General features: G+C 30.9%; 1 long non-coding RNA gene across 1 annotated transcript; it reads right to left on the reverse strand.

Moving 5' to 3' along the window:
• Positions 1–7,118: 7,118 nt before the first annotated feature.
• LOC127796018 (uncharacterized) lies at positions 7,119–9,074 on the reverse strand. The gene is made up of 3 exons (XR_008021906.1): positions 8,944–9,074; positions 8,763–8,804; positions 7,119–7,447 (listed from the first exon to the last, which is right to left on the reverse strand). It is a non-coding gene; the product is annotated as an uncharacterized LOC127796018 (long non-coding RNA).
• Positions 9,075–19,004: the final 9,930 nt, after the last annotated feature.

The raw sequence follows: 19,004 nt of genomic DNA on the forward strand, positions 1-19,004 counted from the left end.
CAAAGGCAATAAACTTTGTCAAAATCCTTTGAATATACCAACCATCTCCTATCACGAGTTTTCTCATTTGATAGCTTCCTCATAAGATAAAAAGTGGAGAAATACCTAGAAGTTTTATCCTTCGAAAAATCTAAATCACTTTCTCTAATTGGATCTTTTTCGACTAACAAGTCTCTTAACTTAATATCAATATTTTCTCATTTTCTCGGATCATAGATATTAGTAAAAACATTACTCTGGTCATTGTCAATATCCTTAGTTTCCACATTAATTTTCTCTTCTTCTATATTTTCTTGACATTCTTCACCAACCATATTATTATCATAGATTCACTACAAAAAAACTGGCATTTAGCGCGGTTTTTTTTGCATTTAGCGGCGGTTTTTAACCGCCGCTAAGTGATTTAGCGGCGGTTTTGAAAACCGCCGCTGAACCAGCCGTCGTGGAGCATTTAGCGGCGGTTTTGACCAACCGCTGGAATAACCGCCGCTAAATCACTGATTTTGCGGCGGTTTTAAAACCGCCGCAAAATCAGTGATTTAGCGGCGGTTTTTTTAATTTTAGCGGCGGTTTTAAAAATCGTCGCTAAAATTAAAAAAATTTAAAATTTTTTATTTTAGCGGCGGTTTTAAAAACCGCCGCTAAAATTAAAATAAAATTAAAAATTTTACTCTCTCACCCGCCCGCGCCCACACGGTTGCCCACCCGCCCAGCCACGTGGCCGCATATCCGTGCGCCACGTGGCGAGGCTGGAAATTAAATTTCCAGCCTCCCCCCTTCCCCAGTTTCGAACCCACAACCTCCCATATGCCATTGCATGCTTGAAACCGCCTAATCTACCAACTTCCCTTGTTATATAATTACATATATAAATTATATACCACTATTTTTCATAATTATATTTTATATTTTTTAATATAGAAAGAAAAATATTAATTAATTTATCATTTTTTAAAAGAATAAAGGAATAAATTAAAAATAAATTAATTGAATTAAATTAATTTATTAAAAATAAAAAAATTATATATATTTTAAAATTATTAAAATTTTGTTAAATTCATTTTTATTTTTATTTTTTTAAATTAAATTTTTAACTAGTGGTGAACCCGCGTGATATGTGGGAGAGTTTAATTTAAAAATAAAAAAATAAATTTATTATTTTAAATAATTTTAACTAAATTGATAATTATAATTTTTTTAATCTTTAATCATATTGAAAAAATTTAAGTTTACTTAATTATTCACTATTCAATATGCTAATGGAGAACACTTTTAATTCAATATACTTATAAATTTTTTTTATTATATTATATTTATTTATAAATAAATATTATAAAATCTATAATATTTTCACTTAAAGACGTTCGTTATTTTCTATTTATTATATTATAATTATAAATATAAATTAAAACTCTTAAATATGAGTAAGAATAAGTTTTTTCAATAATAACAAAATTTAAAAAAAATGAATTTTGATTTCTTCCATAGGCTTAAAAATGTGATACCTTAAATATTAATTAGTATTGAAAAACTCTAATACTTGACAACCCTACTAATTGACATTTGGCAAAATACTTTATTTCACTATCATATTTTATTATTATATAAATATACATAGAATAAAGATATAAAAATAATATATTAAATAAATAGATACTTTTCTATGACTTAATTAATAGTTTAAGTTGTCTATTAATATTTCTCATAAAATTCATGCAAATTTAATAGAAAACAATTAGCATTGAAAAACTTGTATATTTAAAATTTATTATTAATTTTACATAATTAGTATATATTATTTCGAAACAATTGAAAGATTTAAATTATTAATGCAAATTACAAAATGTAAATTATTAATGTAATAAGTATTAAATGCAAGTTTTGGGGAAAAATTTTATTACTAGTTATCATTTCAAAGCAATTGAAAGATTTAAATTATTAATGCAAATTACAAAATGCAAATTATTAATTCAATCAGTATTAATTTTAAATCATTAATGCAAGTTTTTGAGGAAAATTTCTTTTTTGAAGACTATCCTATTTTTATATATGTAAAGATGCAAATTACAAAATGTAAATTATTAATGCAATAAGTACTAAACGCAAATCATTAATTTGGGGGAAAATTTTATTACTATTTATTATTTCAAAACAATTGAAAATTTTAAATTATTAATGCAAATTACAAAATACAAATTATTAATGCAATAAGTATTACTTGTAAATCATTAATGCAAGTTTTGGGGGGAAATTTCTTTTTTGAAAATTATCCTTCTTTTATATATATAAAGATGCAAATTACAAAATGTAAATTATTAATACAATAAGAATTATTTGTAAATTATTAATGCAAGTTTTGGGGGGGGAAAATTCTTTTTTGAAGACTATCCTACTTTTATATATATAAAGATGCAAATTACAAAATGTAAATTATTAATGCAATAAGTACTAAATGCAAATCATTAATTTGGGAGAAAATTTTATTACTATTTATTATTTCAAAACAATTGAAAATTTTAAATTATTAATGCAAATTACAAAATACAAATTATTAATGCAATAAGTATTATTTGTAAATCATTAATGCAAGTTTTGGGGGGAAATTTCTTTTTTGAAAACTATCCTTCTTTTATATATATAAAGATGCAAATTATAAAATGTAAATTATTAATGCAATAAGTATTAAATGTAAATCATTAATGCAAATTTTGGGGGGAAATTTCTTTTTTGAAGACTATCCTACTTTTATATATATAAAGATGCAAATTACAAAATGTAAATTATTAATGCAATAAGTACTAAATGCAAATCATTAATTTGGGAGAAAATTTTATTACTATTTATTATTTCAAAACAATTGAAAATTTTAAATTATTAATGCAAATTACAAAATACAAATTATTAATGCAATAAGTATTATTTGTAAATCATTAATGCAAGTTTTGGGGGGAAATTTCTTTTTTGAAAACTATCCTTCTTTTATATATATAAAGATGTAAATTACAAAATGTAAATTATTAATGCAATAAGTATTAAATGTAAATCATTAATGCAAATTTTGGGGGGAAATTTCTTTTTTGAAGACTATCCTACTTTTATATATATAAAGATGCAAATTACAAAATATAAATTATCAATGCAATAAGTACTAAATGCAAATCATTAATTTGGGAGAAAATTTTATTACTATTTATTATTTCAAAACAATTGAAAATTTTAAATTATTAATGCAAATTACAAAATACAAATTATTAATGCAATAAGTATTATTTGTAAATCATTAATGCAAGTTTTGGGGGGAAATTTCTTTTTCGAAAACTATCATTCTTTTATATATATAAAGATGCAAATTACAAAATGTAAATTATTAATGCAATAAGTATTAAATGTAAATCATTAATGCAAATTTTGGGGAAAAATTTTATTACTACTTATTATTTCAAAGCAATTGAAAATTTTAAATTATTAATGCAAATTATAAAATATAAATTATTAATACAATAAGTATTAATTGTAAATTATTAATGCAAGTTTTGGGGGGAAATTTCTTTATTGAAAACTAAATTAAATATTTTAATGAATTTTGCGACGGTTTTGAAAAATCGCCGCAAATATTAATTTAATTTTAATTATAAATTATTTAATTATTTTTAAATTTAGCTGCGGTTTTTCAGAAACCGCCGCTAAATTAATTTTTTTAATGAATTTTGCGGCGGTTTTGAAAATCGCCGCAAATATTAATTTAATTTTAATTTTAAATTATTTAATAATTTTTGAATTTAGTGACGGTTTTTCAGAAACCGCCGCAAAATTAATTTATTTTAATGAATTTTGCGGCGGTTTTGAAAACTGCCGCAAATATTAATTTAATTTTAATTTTAAATTATTTAATAATTTTTGAATTTAGCGGCGGTTTTTCAGAAACCGCCGCTAAATTAAATTTTTTAATGAATTTTGCGGCGGTTTTGAAAATCGCCGCAAATATTAATTTAATTTTAATTTTAAATTATTTAATAATTTTTGAATTTAGCGGCGGTTTTTCAGAAACCGCCGCTAAATTAAATTTTATTTTTTAATTATTTAATTATTTTCTAAATTTAGCGGCGGTTTTTTGAAAACCGCCGCAAAATGTAAAAAAAACCGCCGCTAAAATAGTATTTTGCGGCGGTTTTAGAAACCGCCGCTAAAAAACCGCCGCTAAAAATCAAATTTTTTGTAGTGATTTCATCGTTATAATTTTCTATAGTTTGATCTATTATCATCTTATTATCCCTTATTTCATTTAAAGTTGTGTGTTTAGTTGTTTCATTACTTTGACAATTTAGATCTCTCTTATTACTTGTGATAAATTTTTTAAGGGCGCCTTTTTGAGATTTAATCAAACTATTTATTCTTTTTTTTTTTTTTAAGTTTCTTATACCTTGATGGATATTTTCTATTAGACATATTAGCTTGGCGATAAAAATTAAGCAATTGAGTAAAAAGAAATGTATTATCTAGAAAGTCTTATAAACTCCAAGTATATAGCAATTCCAAATTTTTCCAAAATTCAAATTAGACTCTTCAAGTGATTTTTCTCTAGGGGTGTTCAAAAAAATCGGTGGACCGCTGAAACCGCCCGCGCCAAACCAGACCATGCCGAACCGCGCGGTTTTTTCAAGGACGCGGTCCGGTGCGGTTTGAAAAATACCCAAATCGCGGTTTATGCGGTTTGGGGTGCTGGCGGTTCTATTCCAAACCGAATCACCCGATTATATTAGTAATTAAAATAAAAAATAAAATATATAAAGTAATTAAATCATTTTTTGTAGTAGACTAGCAGTCCCATTTTAGATCACTTTTGTTATCATTTTGGAACCAAAAATCGCACCAAACCAAACTGCACCAAACACCAGGTTTCAGCAAACTGCGAAAATCGCACCAGACCGCACCGCATTATGCAGTGCGGTCCGGTGTGGTTTGTCCACACCAAATCAAACCGCTCAATCTGATTATAGGTGCAAACTGCATATGCGGTTTGACACATTTTCTTGACCAAAAATTGGCCAGACTGCACCATGCACACCCCTAGAATGAAAATCAATTGAATATTAGCATTCAATTTCATAGAATAATATAAATACAAAATATTGGACAAATATCAATTCTTAGTTTTAAATCATAATAGACATAATCTTTGTAAAATTAAACTTAAATCATGGATTGGACTCAATTTCAAACAAATTAAAGCTAAAAACATAAAAGAACACACCTAGAAACAAAAGAACACCGAAAAACGTACACTTTAATAAAAAACACTCATACCACAACACTTAAAAAGCCTAAAAAATAATACACCCAAAAACAAAAGTTAAACTAAAAAGAAATCAAAGTGTGTACCGATTCCGAAGAGACGATTGTTGTTGAAATTTGAAGGCTGAAACGAGGGAGGCAATTTGCGATGTGTGACCTTGACTTGCAACAGAAGAAAGAGTGAGAGAGGAGTTAAAACTCACCTAGAAACACTAATTCACCGAAAAAGTGACTGTTGATGTCGAACGACAAACACAAACATTGAACAGTACTGTCAATAAACTCAATACATAGCACAATAATAATAGATTAACGGTGTAATACTAATTAACACAACACTCTAATAGATGCTGAAGCAAAGCAAGCAATAATGAAGCTTGAAGTGAGCTCTACATGAGAGAGAGAGAGAGAGAGAAAAGGGGGAGGAGGAAGTGAGGGAGATGAACAAACACACAACAACTTAAAAGCCTCAAGCTGAAGACTGATTTGACCGACAACGTTTAAAAACAAGAATGAGGAACTGGGAGGGAAGACTCAAGGTTTAGATTATATATATATTGTATTTTAATTTTTAATAAAATATTTATTATTAAAAAAATAAAATATACATATATAAGTTATGACTTTTTAACTTTGGGGCCTTCTTACTATTGGGGGCGTTAGGCGGCCGCGTGCCTGGCCATGTTTAATGTCAAGCTCAATGGTCCATAATTACAATAATGCCTTTGAAGGCGATGTTTGGTAGTTGGCATTGACCCGTATTCACAGACCCCACTCAACTCGAAGGCCATCTCTGGATAACATCCATACGTCTTATGTGGGCAAATTCAGATTGAACTCTTCGATGTCGTGTTTCAATTATTGATCCAAAATAAAATCCATTATTTATTTTAAAATACTAATACAACACAACAACAAAACAAGTCCATTTTTTAATTATTCATACGTAACACCCCCAATCTTCTCCTAGTTATATATATGTAATTAAAGTCTAGTATTACCTTTGTTTTTATATGATTCTTTTCTTTCTTTTATGCTCAAAGAGATTTCTTTAATTAGAAAACAAGATATAATAATTAGACAAAGAGATTATATATAAACAAAAAATTTCTTCATACGTTCTTTCCAGGTTTTTATTTTTTTTACTTTTAGGACAATTTAAAATTAAAATAATTTTTAACTCAGCCAAACTGCTCCTTAATTAACTTACCAACCATAACGCATGATTCCAAATGTTTGGGTTTTAATTTCAAAACAGCAAATGACTCATGGTGTTATGGGATAGCATAATGAATGAATGTAGATTTACGAGATTTGAACTTGAGATTTTGGGTTTATCAACACTAACTCTTATCACTTGGGGTACAACTCTGACAAAAGCAACTAATTTTACCTTGAATAAATGGCTATGTCTGGCCTTGTGTGCATACTATACCAACAATATATCACGTTAATAAATTATACATATTATAATAATTAAGACATGCAAATCAAGTAGGTAGAGGGTATTAATTATAACAGTAACAAGTGTTCTTTAATTACTTGTCAAATACTCCTTAAATATGACAAAAATTGTCGACAATTCCAAGTTTTAAAATTTGAAGGCAGGCCTTTGTTCCCAACACAGTGAGTCTAATGGAGTTGATGAACTGATCAACAAATCAGGGAATAGAAGTCGACAAATGTATGTGCATAATTGAAGAAAGTGGAATGACTGACGTAATAATTTAAATTAGCCATCATGATATATTTGTGTTTGAATAATATGGGATAATGTTGCCCAACTAAAATTTTATAAAAATGCCTATATTGTAACGGCCCGTCTCCCGGAGCCAACGCTAATATAGAGAATTCGTGAGAGGGTCATTACTTGAGTGATTTAGAACAATAACACAAACTAAAAACTCAGACACCACCCTTATTAAAACCATACCTTTTTAATCACATAGCATCTCATAAACATTCTTGCATAAACATTCATACTGTGAGACCACCTGGCTTACATAATATATATCCATCTCAAAATTATAAAACATTATTCTAACACAAGCACAATGATACCTAGGACCTAGTTTCAGGAGGACTCTGCACTTGCTATCATGACTCGACGATCTGGACCCAACTTTGTCGAACGCGCCTGTGATCTCATGATACTCTTGCCTGGAATGATGGAAAGCAAATGTGAGTCACAAGACTCAGTAAGCTCATAAAAAAAAAGGTTGTAGATTAAAGACATTACTCTTCTCATAACACCTCATGCAATTCATGTCAATACAACGTCATACCATGCCATGTCCAATACATGCCTTATCCCTAGATGCATAAATATATGGTAAACTCCACATAAATGGTCATTGGGGCCCACATCAAACACACATTGGCGCGCAAGTCCAACATACAAACCTGTTAACAGCTTATTATAGGTTATAATGCCATTTCCCTTACACGTCCATTCCTGTCACTCACAACATAATCTGTTGCCGTGGGTATCACCCCCAAGGTTTTACTGTTGCCGTGGGTCTCACCCCAGGGTCTTATTATGGTCCACTTCCAAGGCATACGCTCCGTGGTGAGCGCCACCCATCACCTATACTCATCATTTAAAATCGCACATTCTCACCATGTAATGCAACAAATAGAAAATGCAATGGCTTTTACAGCATAAACGTGATGACAAAGCCCCCATAAATCAAGTATCAGGCCATACTATGCCCACATAGTAATTCACATATGCGATATGCTCTAAATGCACTGGCTCACCTAGAATACCCAAGTTGGCTCTTAGACCAACCGAGTCATGTAACTACTCACGCATCCCATCACACACACAAAGCATGTCCCTCAAATAGATGTAACCCAATCCCTTGCAACACACACATCATATTATGCACAAGGCAAGGTGGGAATCTAGCAGTACCAGCCATTCTGGCCCGTCTAACACTTATCGTAACAGCCGATGATTGGTGCCCATACATCCAGCCATCAACTGCCACGACCCACGGTCGACAATCAGTGACTTTGTATCCCATATCCTTAGACCCAGATAGACGACATTAAACTTAGTCACTTAAGCTTATCATTTCGCACACTTTATCTATGACAAGATAGACACCATCATGTCATTCACGTTCTCATCTCTTCTCATACACAGGAAACCATCTCCACATTCATAATAAATTATCAACATAACCCCATAATCTTGACCATAGCCACTTTCTAATAATTTAGTCCCAACGAGTTCAACATCATTCTCAAGGAAAGCGGAGCGATACAAGGCCTCGTGACGGACTTAATGAAAGACACCAAGACGTCACTGCTTAACTCATTCCATTAATAATAAACACATTAATAAAATATAAGTCCTAGGGTGGTTTCCACGCAAATTATTATTATGAGAATTATTATTAAGGGAGAATTTAAACTATGAAAATTCTCACAGGAAATAAAGGATACGAGGAGAGGTTTAGGACCTTGCCTTTACTTAGCCGATTCTTGCCTTTATGGAGCTCTTACTGCGAAGTAAAACGTTTTCTACCAATTAATACAATCATAACTTAAATTAATTAATTCTAACCGCATAATCCACATAATCTAATTGTGAAAAACCCATAAGTTAAATATACAGCGCTTATAACAATTTTACCCACGTACCGGAATATTTTAGACACAAAATAACTTCTAAAATTCCTTAATTTTCCCTCATCTCTTAATTTCCTTCGTTGCGGCCGCACTCCCTCTTCTTTCTCTCATTTTCTCCTCTGCCTCCTGCTTCAAGAACGAACAAAATTAGCCTTAAAATGGCCAAAATTTGGCAAAAAATTGCCTCAAATACACCAAGCAGTGAAGCTTGGCGGCCAAGGCGAGAGGGAGCGGCTGAGGATGCATCACGTGGCGCGTCCTACGCCTGCCGCGCGGCACCCCTTCTCCCCGAAACGGCGTCGTTTTGGGGGCTCCTTGCACTGGAAAAATCCCAGCAATTTTCCTCATGCACGCTTACAGCCCTTCGGCCTCGAACCCGCGTCCCTCGCCTTGCCACCCTCGTGCGCGATCGTCTGCACCAGTGCTCACCTTAAACCATATTGTGTGCCAAATTGATTTTAACAAGACCCTCAGCCCTCTTTTCGAATTTGCACCAACACCCCCAAAATTCCTGAAATTCACACACACCCCAAACTCCAATTTTTGCTTATTTCACTCATACCCCAAATTTTCAGAAATCCACAAAATTAATTTACTTTATTATTTTCATAAATACTCCCAATTAAATTAATTATTCTAATTCTCATTTCCTCAAAACAACATAAACAAATATTTTTTTTAAAATTCTCAAATATTTCATAATGTTTTCAAATACAAGAATTAATAATCATTAATCATCTCCAAAATTTCAGAACGTTACATATATACAATAATTAAAGTTGTTTAATAATTAGAAATTGAAATAATAGAAAAAAATATGATTTTTTTTTTTTGAACATTCAATCTTTCAAAAAGAGAGAATTCACTAATCTATGAGGTGTTAATATATGCTAAATTATAATATGTGCATTGAGTTTAAAAATTTATATTGATGAAAGCTCTAGTTTCTTAATATCCGCCAATTATGTCCATGGAAAATACGACTTGCACAATTCTTTAGATAATTGATTTGACAACTCTGCTTCAATTACAATTTATCATCTATTTCAATTACAAATCTACCCCCTCATTTACTACCTACTTTATCACCTGCTTTCTCATACTATCTCTCTCTTTCTCCCTCTTTGTGTTTTTGTTCTCATCGTTGTTCTCACCACCACCATTGTAGCCGCTTCCGCCATCATTCGCCATCAACACAATCGTCTTCGTTGTCGTTGAAGCCGTTATTCGCCTTTGTCGTTCCAGCCATCACCGACACCTCTATCTCCTCTCTCTTTCTCTTTCTCTTTCTTTCTCTCTCTCTCCTCCCCCCTCTCTCTCTTCTCATTCTTGGTGTTGTTCACCTCTGATGCAGTCATCTTTCATTGGTGTTGAGCGGCCTCCATCAACGCATATGGTCGTTGTTCAAATCGTCGTCGACGTCTCCATCTTTTTATCTATCTCTCTCTCTTCTCATTCCAGCAGCCGCTGACGCCTCCATCTCCTCTCTCTCTCTCTATCTCTCTCTCTATGTGGGTATTCTCATTCTTGCCCCCAGTTTCTCCTCTCTAATTGCTGCTCCCCGTCGTGTGCTGTCATTTACTGAAAATGTATATTCTATCTAAATATAAATATACAGAAATTAAGTATATATATTACACAAAAGATTTACATATATAAATATACATAAATATGTTTTTTTAATACAACTATAAACTACAAACATATTATACAAAATTATCTAAATTAAATTAAACTCATTTTATAACTTTTAAAAATTTTAACTTGTAACATGTTAAAACTTTTAAGAGCATAGTTTGACTCGCTATTTTTAAAAAATTATTTTGTAATTTTGTAATTTTCTTACACTCATCATAATATAATTATATTTCTTCCTTTTATCATCCATACAAAATATAAAATTTTATGCATTTTATAATTATCTTATATATAAATAATTATATATTTTTATGTTATTATTTATTTATATTACTTGAAATAAAAAGTCAAAAATTATATATAAAGTTGTATCAAACTATTAGTATATACTTTTGTTTAAAAATATATATATATCTAACCCGAAATTATATATAAATATACTTTCAGTAAGTATATTATATATTTATATATATGTTAGTTTAAATTTTTAAAAATTATAAGCAAAATAATCAATTCATACAATCTGTTAAGTGTTTTTATGATTTATGATAGGTTAAAAATGAGTATGTTTTTGTCAAAACTTTAAAAATATTAAGTGCAATATAATAAAAAATAAATATAAAAAATAAACATACATCTTTCTTACTATTCAATGGTGGCAAACAGCCGTGAACAATTATAGGAGAGGAGAACGATGGTGAGAACAAGAAGAGAGAGAGAGAGAAGGAGATGAAGGCGTCAACAGCGAATGGTGGCATGTAGCGATGGTTGTGTCGGAGGCGAACAACACTGAGAACGAGAAGAAAGAGAGAGAGTGAGGGGGAATGAGAGAGAAAGAGATGAGATGGAGGCGTTGGCGAAGGTTGAAACGGCAGAGGCGAAAAGCAGCTTCAACGACAATGGAGGCGATTACGTCGATGGAAAACGACGACGGAAGCGCGCGATTGCGTTGGGGACAACTACAATGACGGCGAGAACGAGAATAAGAAGAGAGAGAGTATAAGGAAGTAGGTAACAAATTGGGGGTAGATTTGTAATTGAAACGGAGGATAAAATTGTAATTGAAGCAGAGTTGTCAAATCAATTATTTAAACAATTGTGCAATTGTAGCATTCTCCATCGACAAATGGCCAACAATATTGACTAGGAAGCAATATTCACTACAAAAAAATTGATTTTTAGCAGCAATTTTTTTGCGGTACTTCTTAAAATCGTCGCAAAAAATGGAATTTTGCGGCGGTTAATACTATTTTAGTGGCGATTTTTTTAACTTTTTGCGGTGATTTTGAAAAATCGTCGCAAAATTCATTAAAACATTCAATTTTACGGCGGTTTTCAAAAAATCGTCGCTAACTTTAGAAAATAATTAAAAATAAAATTAAATTTAGTAGCGATTTTTGAGAAACCGTCGCTAAATTAAAAAATAATTAAATAAATCAAAATTAAAATTAAAATAAATTTGCGACGGTTTTGAAAAATCGCTGCAAAATTCATGAAAAATTTAATTTAGCGACGGTCGCTAAATTAAAAAAATAATTAAATAATTTAAAATTAAAATTAAATTAATATTTGCGCTGGTTTTTGAAAACTGTCGCAAAATTCATTAAAAACTTTAATTTAGCGGCGGGTTTTCTAAATTAAAAAAATAATTAAATAATTTAAAACTAAAATTAAATTAACATTTGTGGCGGTTTTTGAAAACCGCTGCAAAATTTATTAAAAAAATTAATTTAGCAACGGTTTTTCAAAATCGTTGCTAAATTAAAAAAATTAAATAATTTATAATTAAAATTAAATTAACATTTGCGGCGATTTTTAAAAACAGCCGTAAAATTAATTAAAAAATTTAATTCAAAATCGTCGCTAAATTAAAAAAAAATTATAATTAAAATTAAATTAACATTTGCGGCAGTTTTTAAAACCGTCGCAAAATTCATTAAAAATTTTAATTTAGCAATGGTTTTTAACCGCCGCTAAATTTAAAAATAATTAAATAATTTAAAATTAAAAGTAAATTGAATTAAATTAATAAAAAGAAATATAAAATCTTAAAAAGAAATTAAAATTTTAATTTAAATTAATTGCAAAATCTTTACATATATAAAGTAGGATAGTTTTGAAAAAAGAAATTTTCTCCCAAAACTTGCATTAATTAATGATTTACAGTTAATACTTATTGTATTAATAATTTACATTTTATAATTTGCATTAATAATTTAAAATTTTCAATTGCTTTGAAGTAATAAGTAGTAATAAAATTTTCCCCCAAAACTTGCATTAATGATTTGCATTTAGTACTTATTGCATTAATAATTTATATTTTGTAATTTGCATCTTTATATATATAAAAGTATGATAGTCTTGAAAAAAGAAATTTTCCCCCAAAACTTGCATTAATGATTTGTAATTAATATTTATTGTATTAATAATTTACATTTTATAATTCGCATTAATAATTTAAAATTTTTAATTGCTTTGAAATAATAAGTAGTAATAAAATTTTCTCCCAAAACTTGCATTAATAATTTACATTTAGTACTTATTGTATTAATAATTTACATTTTGTAATTTACATCTTTATATATATAAAAGTAGGATAGTCTTGAAAAAAGAAATTTCCCCTCAAAACTTGCATTAATGATTTGTAATTAATATTTATTGTATTAATAATTTATATTTTGTAATTCGCATTAATAATTTAAATTTTTCAATTGATTTGAAATAATAAGTAATAATAAAAATTTTCCCCAAAACTTGCATTAATGATTTGCATTTAGTACTTGTTGCATTAATAATTTATATTTTGTAATTTACATCTTTATATATAAAAGTAGGATAGTCTTGAAAAAAGAAAATTCCTCCCAAAACTTGTATTAATTAATGATTTGTAATTAATACTTATTGTATTAATAATTTACATTTTGTAATTTATATTAATAATTTAAAATTTTTAATTGCTTTGTAATAATAAGTAGTAATAAAATTTTCCCTCAAAACTTGTATTAATGATTTGCATTTAGTACTTGTTACATTAATAGTTTACATTTTGTAATTTGCATCTTTATATATATAAAAGTAGGATAGTCCTGAAAAAAGAAATTTTCCCCCAAAACTAAGTAAACTTAAAATTGTTCTCCATTAGCATATTGAATAGTGAATAATTAAGTAAACTTAAATTTTTTCAACATGATTAAAGATTAAAAAAAATTATAATTATCAATTCTGTTGAAATTATTTAAAATAATAAATTTATTTTTTTATTTTTAAATTAAACTCTCCCATATATCACACGGGTTCATCACTAGTTAATTAAAAATTTAATTTAAAAAATTAAAATTAAAATAAATTTAACAAAATTTTAAAAAATATATAATTTTTTTTATTTTTAATCAATTAATTTAGTTAATTTAATTCAATTAATTTATTTTAATTTATTCCTTTACTCTTTTAAAAAATAATAAATTAATTAATTTTTTTAATTTATATTAAAAAATATAAAATATAATTCTAGAAAGTAGTGGTTGTTTTGGTATATAATTTATATATGTGGTTATATAACAAGGGGGCTTGGCAGATTAGACAGTAACACGCATACATGTGCATAGTGGAGGTCACGGGTTCAAAACTGTGGAAGGGCTCGCCACGTGGCGCGGGGACATGCAGCCACGTGGCTGCGCGGGCGAAGGCGGGTCCAAGCGAGTGGGCGCAAGCGGGTGGGCAGGTCCAAGCGAGTGGGTGCGAGCGGGTGGACGGGTCCAAGCGGGTGGGGGCGTGGGCAGGTAGGAGAAATTAAAATTTTTAATTTTGTTTTTTAATTTTTGAGGGGAATGAAAAACCGCCTTTAAAATTAAAAAATTTAATTTTTTATAATTTTCACGGCAGTTGAAAAATCGCCGCTATATATTTTATAAACTGCCGCTAAATCACTAATTTTGCGATGGTTTAAAACCGCCGCAAAAAATATGATTTGCGGCGGTTATTCCAGTGGTTGGTCAAAACCGCCGTTAAATGCTCCGTGACGGCTGATTTAGCAAAACCGCCGCTAAATGCTAGTTTTTTTGTAGTGATTAGCATGGAAAAGAAGCATGCCTGCATGGACGCATATGCATATGAGTTATGCTATTTGTATAGATGGGAGTTTACAGATTAGTTTATAGATGTGAAATATCGCAATAAATTAGCGATATTTTGGTTTTATAAAGTGAAGCAATTTATCGCGACAAATTGAATCTAAATGGAAATCAACCAAGCCCCCCTCTTCTTTGCTTTACCCACCTACAATTTCACTAGAAATTTCTCGCAACCACTGACGAAGCTACCATTCTCATCAATCACAAAGAAAGTAGGACAAGCCGACACACTATTGGATCAATGCCATCATTCCAGCTGATCTGCCTCCCTCGACTACTCCCATCTTCGTTGGTCCTGTAGCCTACAACGACAACACAACTGGTCGTGTGCTTCAGGCTCTATTCTATGAGTTGCTTCCTTCACCTTCTGTCTCTAGCTTTCTTGAGACCCCTTTCTCGATCGCGAGTCGTAGCGCCACTATTCTTCTCCCAATATCGCCATAGCCACCGCCTCCAAGCTCCCCGTGAAGGCATTGCCACTGCAAAACCACTAGTCATCTCTGTCACCGACCTCTCCCTCTCCATCTCTCTATGGATTTACCTCAAGTGGCCACCGATGCCCTTTTTCGATCGACACCACAAGGCCGTTGTTGCTTGACGATTCATATCTACCTCCCTCTGATCATTGCTTATGGATAAGTCTTGTATTGCAATCAATATTATTTTTACATTGTTCTTCAAATTTCCAGATTGAAAATAGTTCCATGTTTGTAATACCCCAAAAGAAGTTAGTATATATCAAGGATAGTGTAAAAAAGGAAAAAAAACACTAGTTGGATACCTTTTGGACTAAATGTAGGCAAAGAACTCCTAAGTTAAGCGTACTTGAGCTGGAGAAGCTCAAGAATGGATAACCCCTGGAAAGTTCGCGTAAACCCATCATGGTAAGTTGTTTCAGTCCTTCCTATTGCTCAATGCGGAATGTTACAGGTGGTATTAGAGCCGACCCTTAGTAAAAGCGGCTCGATGAAGGGGGTGAGTGGCGACGGGGATCGAGGGCCTATATAAGGAGCGGCTTCTGGTAGGTTTCTAGGATGACAACCCCTAAAAAGAAGAAGATTTGAAATCATTTGTAAGGTCATATGACGAGGATGTCATGTGCTTAAGAGGAGGAGAATGTAATACCCTAAGACGAAACTAATCCCGTCGCTAAATTTTTTTTATTTAATTAAATTAAATATATTTAGCGACGGGATATTCCGTCGCTAATTAATAAAAAATTAAATAAATAATAAAAACTTAAATTTAAATTAAATATAAAATTGCTAAATAATTCAAAAAATTAAATTAATAATTAAAAAATTTAGCCACTAGTTACAAATTAAAAAAAATTAAAAAATTAAAAATTATTAATTATGTATTAAACAAAGATTAAATAAATATTAAAATTTATTAAATGCATATTTTATGTATTTTATTTACAAACCAAAAATATGTAAATTGATATGATATTGTAAAATTTATAATAAAAAATATGTATTAAACTAATTTTTAATCAAATAAAACTTAAATATTTAAGAGATAAATTAATTACAATATTTAAGTGGTATATTAGTTGAGTTAAAATTTACAATATTTATTTTTTTAAGTATTAATTTATGAATTTAAAAGATTTAAAATTTATAAACTTAATTTAAAATAAAATTAAATTGGCTGACAGGTAAGTATAGTATATAGTTAATATATACAGTGTACAGGATAAGAAAGCTCGTAGCTCGGACGGTTCGTGCGCGCGCGCGCGCACGGATGACCTGCACTGAGAAATTATCCTAGGGCGCCACGTGGCGGCACAAGGCGGCGCCACATGGCACTGCAAGGCAGCGTGCGCGACTTTCCAGAGCGGGCTATAATTTTTTTGAAATTTAAGTTAGCGACGGAAACAGTTCTGTCGCTAATCAGCGATGGAACTGTTTCCATCGTTAATTATGATTTTTTTTAATTTTTTTAATATTCTAATTTTTATTGTTATTAGTGACGGAAAGTTTTCCATCGCTATTCAGCGATGAAACTTTTTTCGTCGCTAAAATAATATTTAATTTTTTAAAAAAATTATTATTTTTTTAATTAGAGACGGAAATTTCCGTCGCTGAAATTTAGCGACGCCATTTTTAGCGACGGATTTTTCTGTCTCTAAATTACGTTTTTCTTGTAGTGTATGTTATGCATGCCTGGGTTATGTAAGCTTAGAGATCAGTTGTTGTGTAGTAGATTGAGGTTTTGTTTTATATGTCGGGATGACAAGTTTTCTCTATTAGTTTTTTCTTGGTATTTATCAGTAGCATGCATGACAGGTTCTTCTTGATCAGGTTGTCTCTATTTTAATAGGGCACCTACTCTGATTTTTTAGGGACCTGGGTGGGGGTCTAACATTTAGGATGGCAGCCCTTAAGGGAAGAAGATCTGGGACCAGTTCTAATTAAGGTCGCATAATGAGAACGTCATGTGTAACAACCCGCCTTCTCGGGCGTGTTATGCCTTAAGAAATTTGGATCATTTTTTTTTTTAAAATTATTTCTGAAATTTCCTAAGACCTTATCTAGTGTTAGACGAGATGTTTACACTAGAGATCAATACAAAGCGGAAGCTGAATCAAACCTACTCATAACAAAACATACATGTATAACTGGATATAGCATTTATTACAAAATTATTACATAAGTTACTAAAATACAACAAATGTACATAATGCTTAATCTATTTTAATATCATGGCACATTTCTTTGTTTCCTGATGTCTCATGTCTCTACACATCTCCAACCTTGGTATCATCACTATAAGTCCCGACTGGAACGTTGAATGTTTCAGGGGCGAACCCAGGTTAGATGATGAACCATCTAAATAAGGGTACCAAATGCAATGTCACGAGTGTATGCAATGTCTTTCATCGTAGGTGTCAACTGCACCCCTCATGCTACCTATCATTTTAGCGGCCATCTCTTTCAAAGCCGAGGTGTATGGGTGCACCCTTGATAAGGCAGCGGTGCCAGTTCGTACTCCCTACGGCCTCATATGCGTGTGATCAACAGTATCAATGTGTAATGATACATTTCATAATCATGTCATTGATGCACTCTACGTGATGATTTCATATCATTGCATGCCAATATGATAAAGCATTCACAAATTTTATGACTGTACTAAGTTTAAGCGGTAAACTTACAACTAAATTGTCTCGAAAGGCGTGGCGATCTCGAAAATCGTGTCAGCGGCTATTTCTTAATCTTCTCGTCCTTGAGAATTTCCTAAAAATATTAAACTTATTTTTTTAGAATATCATTCATAATTTCTGCCATTTTTTTCTTTTATTTCTAAATCCTATTTTCTTAAAAATTGCATAAAAAATTATCTAAACTTTCAAAAATCTAAGTTCTCTTTACTAATATTCCTCAAACCATATTTCTAGTATTCTGCAATTTTCATGGAATTTTCCAACTTAAATTCCTATTTTCCCCTTATTTCCTAATAGCTAAATATATAATTATTACATAATAATTATCTAATCTTTCATTTTATTCAATTTATTTTCACTAATATTTCTTAAATAATACTTCTAACACTCTAAAATTTTCTTGAAATTTTTTGAATTAAAATCCTATTTTTTCTTTATTTCCATAATAGAAAAATCTACTTAATTAATTAATAAATTTAGCATTTCAAGAAAATTCTACACTAAATAAATCATAAACAATATTTCGGATTTAATAAAAAAATTTCAAAATTTTATTTCTTTTATTTACACTCTTTTTTTTTTTTTTACTGACGGGCGCGTGGTCTTCCTACTCGTGGGCGCGTGCAGTCCACACGTCCGTGCTGGTTTCTTCTCCAGCAGCCCTTTGGTCGCCGACGGCCCCTCTAGGCTTCAAAGCTTCAAACGAAGCTTCCATTCCCCTTCATTTCGACCTCCCGAACCCAAATATAGCATCAAATTTTTGAAAAAAATGACCGAACATACCTCGATTTGTCTGTCGAAGCCTTGGCTCCGGCGAGCTGTGTGTTTTCCGGCGAAGCTTGATTCGCCTCTTTGCTCCATTGGCCACCAAAATGACCAGAAATGATGCCCACGACTTGAAAATCAAAACCCCACACTCAAATCTCTCAAATTCTCTCCCAATCGGCTGATCTATGAATTAAAATTTTCGGATGCATGGGGCTTGCACGACTTGGCTATTTATAGCCCAATTTCGACGTGCCTCGCTTCCCCACCGTCGGCCACACGTCCTAGAGGCCATACCTAGGTCACTTCGTCATTAAAAACCCCTCCCTTGCCCTGAAAAATCAATTTGCAGGCGGCCATGAGCGCTGCTC

This window comes from Diospyros lotus, chromosome 2 (genome assembly GCF_014633365.1).
Source record: "Diospyros lotus cultivar Yz01 chromosome 2, ASM1463336v1, whole genome shotgun sequence".
NCBI lineage: Eukaryota > Viridiplantae > Streptophyta > Magnoliopsida > Ericales > Ebenaceae > Diospyros > Diospyros lotus.